Here is a 10,215-nt window from a genome sequence, read left to right as displayed (position 1 = left end):
GGACATCTGCTCAAAACAAAAAATACACTGACCGCAAACGACGTCCTGCTCCCACCTATACACCCAGACAACAGGTTTGGCTCTCCACATGTGACATCCCTCTCAAATCCATGTCCCGCAAACTCTCTCCCAGGTTCATCGGTCCGTGCAAAATCGAGTCTGTATTCAACCCGTCTGCCGTCCGCCTGCATCTGCCATCCTCTCTCCGGATTCATCCAACATTCCACGTCTCGCAGATTAAGCCTGTCCTGACCAGCCCTTTGTGTCCTCCGTCCGACTCCCCTCCACCCGCCCGGGACATTGATGGTCACCCTGCCTTCACCGTCCGCCGGATCGTAGACTCCCATCGCCGGGGCCGCGGCTGGCAGTACCTGGTCGACTGGGAGGGCTACGGTCCGGAGGATCGCACTTGGGTTCCTGGATCCTTTATTCTCGACCCTGACCTGATTAGAGAATACCGTGAGTCTCTGCCATCTACTTTATTTGGACCACCAGGAGGCGGTCATTGAGGGGGGGTACTGTTGGGATCTGGAGGTCTGTCCACTTTCTCCACCAGAGGGCGTACTAGATCTCCTGGAGCCGGAGCTGATTGCAACCACCTGTCGCTCATCTGCTTATCAGGAGATCTCTATTTAAGGAGGCAGAGGACTTCTCTCCAGTGCCAGAGTGTTTGCCAGTTACGGTTAGCAAGCCTGAGCCAACCTGCCTGTCTGAATCTCTGACTTCCTGAAAACCAGAACCAGAACCTGAACCTGCTTCCTAGATTGAACCTGTCTGAAACCTGAAACCCAGAAGAGTATCTCTGCCGTTAATCTGCCTGTCTGTTCTCTGAAGAACAATGGAAAACTATTCCTGTCAGAGACCTGCCTGCCCGCTCTCTGAAGAAACCGGAAGGGAAACTCTAATCGGTAATCTGCCAACATTTAAACCAAGCTCTGCCTCCGCCTAGCCCTCAGCCTGCCGATAGCCTCTGGACCCTCTAGGTTCCCCCCTCAGCCGCTCAGCTCAACTCCTGTACAGGTACAGCCCTGCACACTCTCATCCTGCAAATTACCTGGACCTCCACTAACTCCTCTGTCCCCCTCTGCAGTGAACCCACTCGTGACCAGTCCTGGACCTGTTAACTCTGTGTGCATTTCTGAATCCACTCGTGACCAGACGAGTTCCCCTTGGGATCTGTTTATTTATTGTATTCCATCTTCTAAATAAACCATTGAACTTTTATCCTGTCTCGGAGTGTTCTGCATGTGGGTTAGGCACCTGAAGCCAAACATGACAGTAACAAATCTTACTCCACACATTAAATGGATGCTGCTCCCTCCTGCAATAATGAATTCCACTTTGCCATCTAAATGGTAATCAAAGCTGCAGAAACAGGAAATAACAGAGCAGCTGGGTTTCTTGTTTTAAATCTTGAAAGAAATAACAGAGAACATGTTGGTTTTGGACATTTGTGACGATTAGAGACTGGTTCAATAAATGGGAAGCATACTGCTCCTCCCGCCAAAGTGAATCCATTAGATATTAGCTGTTAAACATTAAAACCAACAAATTGCCTCTGGTTGGATTAATGAATTTATCTAAATCTAAACATTTATTTACTATACATTTTTGATACTATTTAGTTCAAAGCTGGAATGGAGATAATTTGGAGATTTCCGTCCAAAATACCATAACAATTTGGCTACATTTTTAATTCACAGTGGTAATTGTTGGAGGGGTGTTGATTGTAGACAGAATCTGCTTCTTCAGAGTTTCCCTCGTTTTTTTCTGTACCATAAAGTATATAAGATTAACTTCCATTGAGCTGAAAAATTTTGAGAGAAAAGATTTTTACCTTATGATTAGCTCTTATTATCAGACTCACATTTAATCCTGTGTTTTTACTCCATCTGGTCTCTGACGTTCCACAAGGTTTGGTCCTTAGCTTCCTCTTCCTTCATTTCTACATATTACTTTCTTTAGAGAGCATTTTAATTTGTTTGTTTGTCTTCCATTAGTTCATTTTTTTTTTTTTACTGTTTCCCCAGATCCCCTCAAATCGGAAGTCCTATTTACGCCAATACTTATTAAGGATAAAGGACAGTGAGGTACAGGTAGGTGAACAGAAATCCTCTTAGGTGAAGGTAATAGTGTTACCAGGATACAGTATCAGAAACTGTGATGTTTTCTCCTCACACTCTAAATGTTATCTTTCTATGTACCAGGGGTTTTAGATATCACTATATATAATATAACAAATATGTTTTTTCTGTTCTGTTTAACAGAAACTTTTCTGACAGTTTGAACATAAAACATAAATTTAAAAAGTTCAAAAACAGTTTTAAAATCTCAGTAATAAGTTTATGGGTCAGAGCTGCAGTTTGTTTTTTAATAGATGATCCTGTTTGAGACAAGTCAGTCTGTAGACGTGGAAACTGATGGGTAGATATGTTCCACTGAGTTAAAGGCTCACAAAGGCTTTTTCACTGTTTAAAATGAAGAAATCTCAAAGAGACATAGAAGCAGGTGCTAGAGGTGTGTTTGCGTTTCCTGCTCTCAGAGGAATAAAAGGGAAGCAGGCAGAGCCTCAGGGACTGATGGTGCTGTTAACAGGCAGGGTTATAATATTTAGGCCCAGTCCCATTCCTCTCACTTGGTACTGAGAACACTCCAGTCAGTTCCCTGCAAGGTGAAGTGAAATGAAATTTCAAAAAAGCTGATTCACAAATGTTCTTGGTAATTATTTGATAGTGACTGAATGCACAAACCTGACATATTGTTCATGTGGCTGTAAGAGCATCACACATATGTTTTAGGATATTGTCTTTGCAATATTTGACACCTTTATGAGAAGATAAATGATTTTGCTGAGAGAGAAGACATTGGACAATAGCTTTTTTTTCAGATGGATTGGCCCAGGAACTATTATCAGTCATAAACCAGAAAAATCAGCCTTATAACAGTCACCGTGTGTATGCACTGTGCAGTAAACAAGCACGATGACAATTATGCATAATATTACACCGTCTATGCTGCTATACTGACCGTGGCAATTCAACAAGTCAACAGAGAAATGGTGACGTGATTTTAAAAAAAGCTTTAATGCATGCAAAGACTCATTCCATGGATTAGTGTACTGCAGTATGAAAAAAATAGCAATTTTGCAATATTCATGCTTTAAGATATACATACATTTCTGCAGTTCTTCTATTCTTTTTGCTGAATTAGTTTTTGGAAGACACTTCTTTCCAAGTCAGCCCTTGATCACACTCGGTCTGAAGGAATCCTTAACAAACCACCAGACTTTTGTGTTTAAATAGAGAAAGTTAATAGCTCAGAGTTCACAGCCTGCAGGTTGACGTTAATGCAAGGCTGTTCATGGTGGCTGAAGGCTGAATATCAAACAGCAGAGTTTCATGAGACACAGCTTCTGGGTTTATTTTCAAGTCCTGAGATTAACTCAGAGTTACTGTCAGAGAAATTACAGAATGTTGACGTTAATATACATTTTTAAACTCTGAAGAGAGAAGATGTTTCCTATTTAGTCAGAATTTATATCTCAATAAGCAACAGTTTTAACCCCAAAACCGAACAGCCTGGTCTTTATGCAGAGATCAGCAAAGAGTAACCTGGTTGTTAATCCAGTTTCTGTTTTTCCTTCCTCAGGAAGAGAATATTCCAGAGTCGTCAGGAACCAGTGAGTGGAACAATCTGACAACGGACTACGCCGGTGGTAACCAATTAAAAATCAGCGGGGCCTGAATAAAGAAAATCAACAACCAGTAAATGTTCGGAAACATTTTTAATTATAATTTGTTACTTTAAACAGAATTTAACACTGAAATAAAATTTGGTATTTTTGCATCCATGTTATACTTTGACTTAAAAAAAAAGAAAAAAAAGAAAAGGAACTTTTTCCGTTCCACACTTTCTCTGCTCTCTTTTTCTCATCATCTTCTCCTTCTTTCCCATCTCCCGGCTTGCCACAGGTTTGCCTGCTGTATCTAAAAGTAGCAGCAGCAGCAACCCAGACTGACAGCAGCTCATTGCATTATTTGGATCACGTGCAGCCTGCTGCCGGATCATTTGGAGTGCTTTACCATGTTAACAGGAGAAGCAGTGCCAATGAAGTTAGACATTTACAACCCAGGCAGAGCCTAGCAGAGCCTAAGAGTTAAAATAACCCAGGACTCGTAACAGCTCAGTGAAGAGTTCAGTTGTAATTTGTAAATAAATATAAACTTAACATTTACGGCTCTGTAAACATTTCACAGTTTTTGTTTAAACTATATCTCCTAAACATTCTGATCCTGGAATTTATTCTCTGTAGTATTCAAGTGGGAATGCTTATGCATTCCCACTTATTGTGGTTCACTTTTGATTTTTCTGACTCTAACTAGTCCCGCAGTTTTCAACCGATTTCAACAATTTTGGTATCAAAACGTTCAGCTTGTTCAGGAGAATTGTGCTATGTCTTTTGGTAAAGATATTTTTTTAGTAGTTTTCGCGATATTCAGCTTTTTCTGCTTTTTTTTTTGTCCCATTGAAATGCATGTAGAATTCTTAGATTTCAGCAAAATTCAGCTAAAACTTAATCATCTTTGACCTTTAACTGCTTCAACATACGTTTAGCTAGAAACACCATTCAACTTTTAAAATGTTTCTGTATCTTTCTGCTATTACTGTTTAACTCAGCTTTTTGCTAACTTTTACAGTTTTGCTTCAGTGAAGCTTCAAACTTTAAAAGAAAATTTTAAGATTTTCAGATTTATAATGGAAGTCTATGGACGGAATTCTTCAGCTGCTAGAGTGCGTGCTCTAGCGTTTGAGCTGCTCTAGTTTTTCCGAACAAATTGTTCTCACTCCCTTATTTTTCACTCAATTGAAATAAATTATACATCAAAACGTAGGGATTTTTGTCAGGATTCAGGAAATGTAACCCTCATTTGTGTGGCATTTACAGTTTTACGACAGTTTGGCCCAGACCGCGAAGAAGTCCACACTTCCCCAATAGAAATCCCAGAGAGACTTTCAAAAAATCACAGACAAAAGCCAAAACAATACATATTTTCGTATCGCACCCATTTCTAAACTATTTGATGTACAAACATGAAACTTGGTATAGAACATCTTCAGACCCTTGTAGCACTCACATTGAAGGAATTTCTTCAATATCATTTATGGTTTAGCTGTTTAGCTAACTTGTTCGGGCATAGGAAAACGTTGATTCAGCGAAAAATCGTCATACTCAGAAAAAACACATTTTTACATCGTCACCGTGGCCAAGTAGTTTTTAGTAGAAACATGAAAGTTGGCACAGTCGAACCCGAAGGATGGCTGACGCCAACAGTGAAAGAATTTTTTACGGTTTTGGCTCACCACTCGTTTGTTCGGAGGGAAAGTTTTGCTTTTGACAGCTGAGCTCTACCATGGAACTCCATGTTATTTAATGAGACCAGCAGGATTTACAAACCTTTATATTTCTCCTTCCCATTAAGGCTGTGAATGAGCTACAGCCATGAAAGTTACCCCAATTGGAGACAAAGGATAGCTGTCGCTTAGACTGAAAGAATCTTTTAGATACCATTTACGGTTTGTCTTCAGCACTCGTTTGTTCTGAGCTGATATTCCCATTCAAAAAAGCCTGAGAGGAAAGAAACGAAAGTGAAGCGCATGTCTCTCTTTCACTGACAGGCTCGTTAAGCGTTGTCAAGGTAACCGAGCTTCAAAGGGATTTTACCTCTGCTACTTTAAACAGCACATTTTAATCTAATGGAGGGAGACAACACTGATTTAACATTTGGAAATGGATACAATATGACTACTGGCCATGACCCTTCCCTTTACACCCAACTCTGATAGACTTTCAAAATAAGACTCCGGGGACCCTTCAAAATAAAAGCCCCTACATTAAACTTATATTTTTTTCCCAGCATATGGCTAAACATTATGACCCAAACTCAACCACTTTTTTAAAAATGAGACTCTAGGGGGTTTTCTAAACACACCCCACAGAAAATTTCAAAATAAAAGCCTCCCATTGCCACTTTATCTACTGCCCTAATAACAAGGGAAAAGAGTGATTTAACTATTGGAGAGTCATCAAGTATCACTGCTGGGTCTGACCCTTTTCTCAACACACAACCCTGCTAGACTTTCAAAATAAGACTCCAGTGACCCTACACAATAAAAGCCTCTATATTATACTCGCGTATTAATTGATGCAAATGGCTCAGCATTATGACCCAAACTCTACCAGCTTGTTTCTATTAGACTTTAGGGACCTTTTCAAAACATACCCCAGAGCAAATTTCACAATAAAAGTCTCCCATTTACGCTCTAATACAGCATCTATTCACCCAATAACATGGAAAACCAGTGATTTCATATTTAGAAATGGATTCTATATAACTGCTGGGCATGACCCTTCCCTTGACACACATCCATGTTAGACTTTCAAAATAAGACTAAAGGGACTCTAAAAAATAAAAGCCTCTTCCTTACACACACTCATCCATTGTGCCGTATTGCTGGTAGCTATGACCCAAACTCAACCAATTTCTTCAAATTACACTACCAAGGCCTGTTGACCACACACCTCAGTGCATATTTCTTAATCAGGTTCTAAGATTTACACTGTAATAAAGCATCTGCTAACCTCGTAACATGCAGCCTAAGCCTGCCAACGGTGCTTTCATCAACACAGCGGCTCGTAATATGCAGGTTAAATTTTTTGATAAATTCAGCTCCTTAAGTGGTATTAGCTCTCTTTCTATAAGCTTCTCTCTCTGTCCTTCCTCTGCTTCTCATGGTCAGTCTTGCACATAGGTTAGTAGATTTTCAATCCTCTAAGGATGACACTGTTTTCTTTATGCTGATCAACCAACACATTTTAAATCATTTCAAATTGTTTTGCCAAGTCTTGACATTTCCACAATTTCTAAATTTTGATACTTATTCAATACCATCTTCCTCAACATTTTACTTCCCATCCTTGAGCTACTCATTTTTTCTTCAACCAAATAAGATTCAAGTTTTTCTTTGTAATTTATTTTCTGATTCAGCTAATTTAATACTTTTCAGCCTATGCTGAGAAATTGGTTTCATTCTGCTCTCTTTGTGGATAGGAATTAAGCTTTTCTGGTTGCTGCTATTCATAACACACCTGACATGTTTCTGGGCAGTAGGTGGCCCCCCTTCAAAATTTCTTTAGAAATTTTTCTAGAAACTTGGGAGACATTATATTAAGACCCTTCTAGTGCACACATTAAAGACATTTTTTGATATTATGTATGGTTTGGCTGTGCAGCTTTTAAGATGAGTTTGTTTCTGCCATTTTACTGCCAAATGATTCTACCCTACAAAATCTTCAGATGATTCAATTGTTTTCTGCAGTTTGAAGTTTCTGATGACTTCCTATCACATTTTCATATGTTATGCAGTTAATTTCAGCTTTTTTCATTCAGCAAAAAAAGCATTCCCACTTTGCTGTTTCTCCGAAACAGCTTTTTCTAGTTTATTTCTAGTTTATTCAAAAGTTGAAGTTTTTTGTGAATCCCTGTGTAAATAAAGATCTGTTGCCTTGGAGTCATGGAGAGCTTTGCTATTTTTTTAGCAGATGTTTTTTTTTTTTGAGTTTTTAAAGCACTAGTGGCTCATTTTCTGGACAGTAGGCCCACTGTAAAGGGGGTATAAAAGAGGGGGAGAGACATGCAGGAAAGAACCCCAGGTCAAATTCGAAGCCATTTTGCATAGAGGACTAAGGCCTACATGGGTCATGTGCGGAAACCACTGCACCACCGAAGCACACCCCTGGAGCAGTCGTCCTTAAAAGAGCAAGGGAAGAAAGTAAGGGAGTCTGAAAAGGAAAACAACCCAACCGGGTAGGGGGAGGGGATCTGGAGGGAGGGAAAAAGTCCAAAAGAAAACAACAATTCAGGGAATGGCATGGAAGAGTGGTCCGCCTTGCCACCTAGACAAAAAATAGGCTTCTCAGATCACCACCTTTGGGGCTGGCTGACAGGGAACAGAACCAGGTGGGAGGAAGGGAAATAGGTCTTCTCTATCCCCATAAAAAACTAAATTCAAAAAGTTCAGAGTCTGAAGGTCAAGGGATAACACCAACAGGATCTGAGTCCATGGATGCAGGAGGGTTGTGAGTCTTGAAATCAAACTTGGAAAGACATTGGAAGCAGAAAGTCTGGTAAGGCTCAGGTAAATCCAGAACAGTTTCAGGAGTCAGTCCCAAGTTTTGTTAACAGGCAGAATCCAGCAGGAGTCTGAAGACAGGTCAGGCAAACGGATCAGAAGAGGGACAGCAAGGCTCAGAGACTTAAATGAAGAACAGGTCATGATCATGCAATCAGTAAAAGTATGTTACAAAACTCTCAGTAGTGGCTTGAGAATAATCTGGCACTTATTACTGTTTAGAGGGCTGGTTAAATAGAAGCAGGGGTGGGTAGATCATATGAGGAAAAAAAAAGGTTTGGCTAATCATGCACATACCGAGACAATTGTAAAACCACCACAAACTGCCTTTTGGGGTCTTGTAATTTTAACCAAAGTGAGGACTGTATCTCAGCATAAGTGGAAAAGATACAGAAATATGCAAAAACCAAGCGAAAGGAACAAGCCTCAACCTGAGGATACTTCCTCAAATGGCCTAGATGAGGATGCTGAAAATGTTTCTCTTGCCGATATAATGAGGGAAATTAAGAAATTCCGGATTGAAAAAATATGTAACTTTGAAACAGTAAGGAAAGATTCAAGGGAAATGAAAGAAGAAATGGGCCAGATAAAAGCACATACCGTGGAAGACAGGACTGCAGAAAATGAAAGTCGTAATATTGAGTTGACCAAAGTGCTCATCCAGGTGTTACATAAGTAAGAACAACTTGAAGAAAAGTGTCACGACCTTAAGACCCGGCTGAGAAGAAAGAATGTGAGGATTGATTTGATTACCGAAAAAAAAGAGGGAAGCAACATGATGGAATTTGTGAATTAATTCTTCATTGAGAGGCTGGGAATTACTGGACACCACATCGAGCTATCTGGTGAAGCAAAGGGTGCCCTAAGCCATGTGGAGCAAGAAGCAACTATGACTGAATGACTGTAGGATTTATTTCAATGAATATTTCCCAGCACAAGTGTACAAGGAGCACGCAAACTACAGAGAAGTACGAAAACTACATGCGTGCAACATGAAAATGAGTGTTCTTTATCTAGCAAATTTGAAAATATTTCAAGTACACAGCACAAGAACAGTTCCCTAAAACCCTCAGAGGTCAGCCATGGGGGTGCAAAAGTATGGAATAACCATGAAGACCACATCCCCGGAGTTGGACATGGAAACCATTCTGCCAGTGGCAGGTTGGGAAAGACCCTGCAGTAAGGGCAAAGTGGGATGCACAGAAGAACTGACCTTAAACTTAAAGACAGTACTTGGTCTCCCACCTGCTGAAAGAAATCCTTCCACAACATATTTCTAATAAAATGCATTTCAGGGAACATGATTCCTCATTATGGTAAAATTAAAACGTACGGCTCGGATAACTGATGCTGAAGTTTATAGGAGATTTAACTATGAGCGAAATGTGCGAGTATGATCAGGAACTTGATCATCTATACAATCCGATAAATGTCACATGTAAATACTACTCTAATGACGCGTTTTCAGGTTGTATTGCACCTCAAAGCAATTTTTTTTTTATTCATTTAAATTGCAGAAATATTCTAGGTAATTTCTATAGAATTCAAGATTATTTAAAAAGAATAAACAGGAAATTTAATCTAAATGAAGGGGAATGGTGACCTACTGTAGTGGTTAGAGCATTGTGCTTGGGTCCTGGAGGTTCTGAGTTGAAGTCCCACACACACACGCACAGACTTCAACTCTGCATCACTGACCAAAGCCCTTCACCCCCACACTTCTCCCTGGGTGCCGCACAATGGCAGACCACTGCTCCCCAAAGGGATGGATTAAATGCAGAGAGTGAATTTCCTAATTGCGGGACAATACAGGATTAAAAAATAAATAAAAAAATAATCTAAAGAGAAGCATCATCTCCTGGTCAGACCCTGTAATTCAGTAAAAGGGTGGAGTAAGGGTAAAAAATGCATGCATGCACAGGAGAAGGCCAGTGGCTGGATGTTGGAGGGGATTTGGTTGCCATTCAGCCGGCTTCTGACAGGGAGGGCCATTTTGAATGGCTGCTACTGTAATCCTCTCATTAC

The 10,215-nt window shown here is 40.2% G+C and overlaps 1 long non-coding RNA gene across 1 annotated transcript; it reads left to right on the top strand.

The window, feature by feature from the left end:
* The first annotated feature begins 947 nt into the window (after positions 1 to 947).
* Positions 948 to 1,203, top strand: LOC119796339. Its single transcript, XR_005282452.1, has 2 exons — positions 948 to 1,020; positions 1,091 to 1,203. It is a non-coding gene; the product is annotated as an uncharacterized LOC119796339 (long non-coding RNA).
* The last annotated feature ends 9,012 nt before the right edge of the window (positions 1,204 to 10,215 follow it).

Source organism: Cyprinodon tularosa, unplaced genomic scaffold (assembly GCF_016077235.1).
Source record: "Cyprinodon tularosa strain WSP-4 unplaced genomic scaffold, ASM1607723v1 ctg544, whole genome shotgun sequence".
Classification (NCBI taxonomy): domain Eukaryota; kingdom Metazoa; phylum Chordata; class Actinopteri; order Cyprinodontiformes; family Cyprinodontidae; genus Cyprinodon; species Cyprinodon tularosa.
The sequence above is the reverse complement of the archived record's forward strand: the minus strand, read 5'-3'. Positions and strand labels throughout refer to the sequence as shown.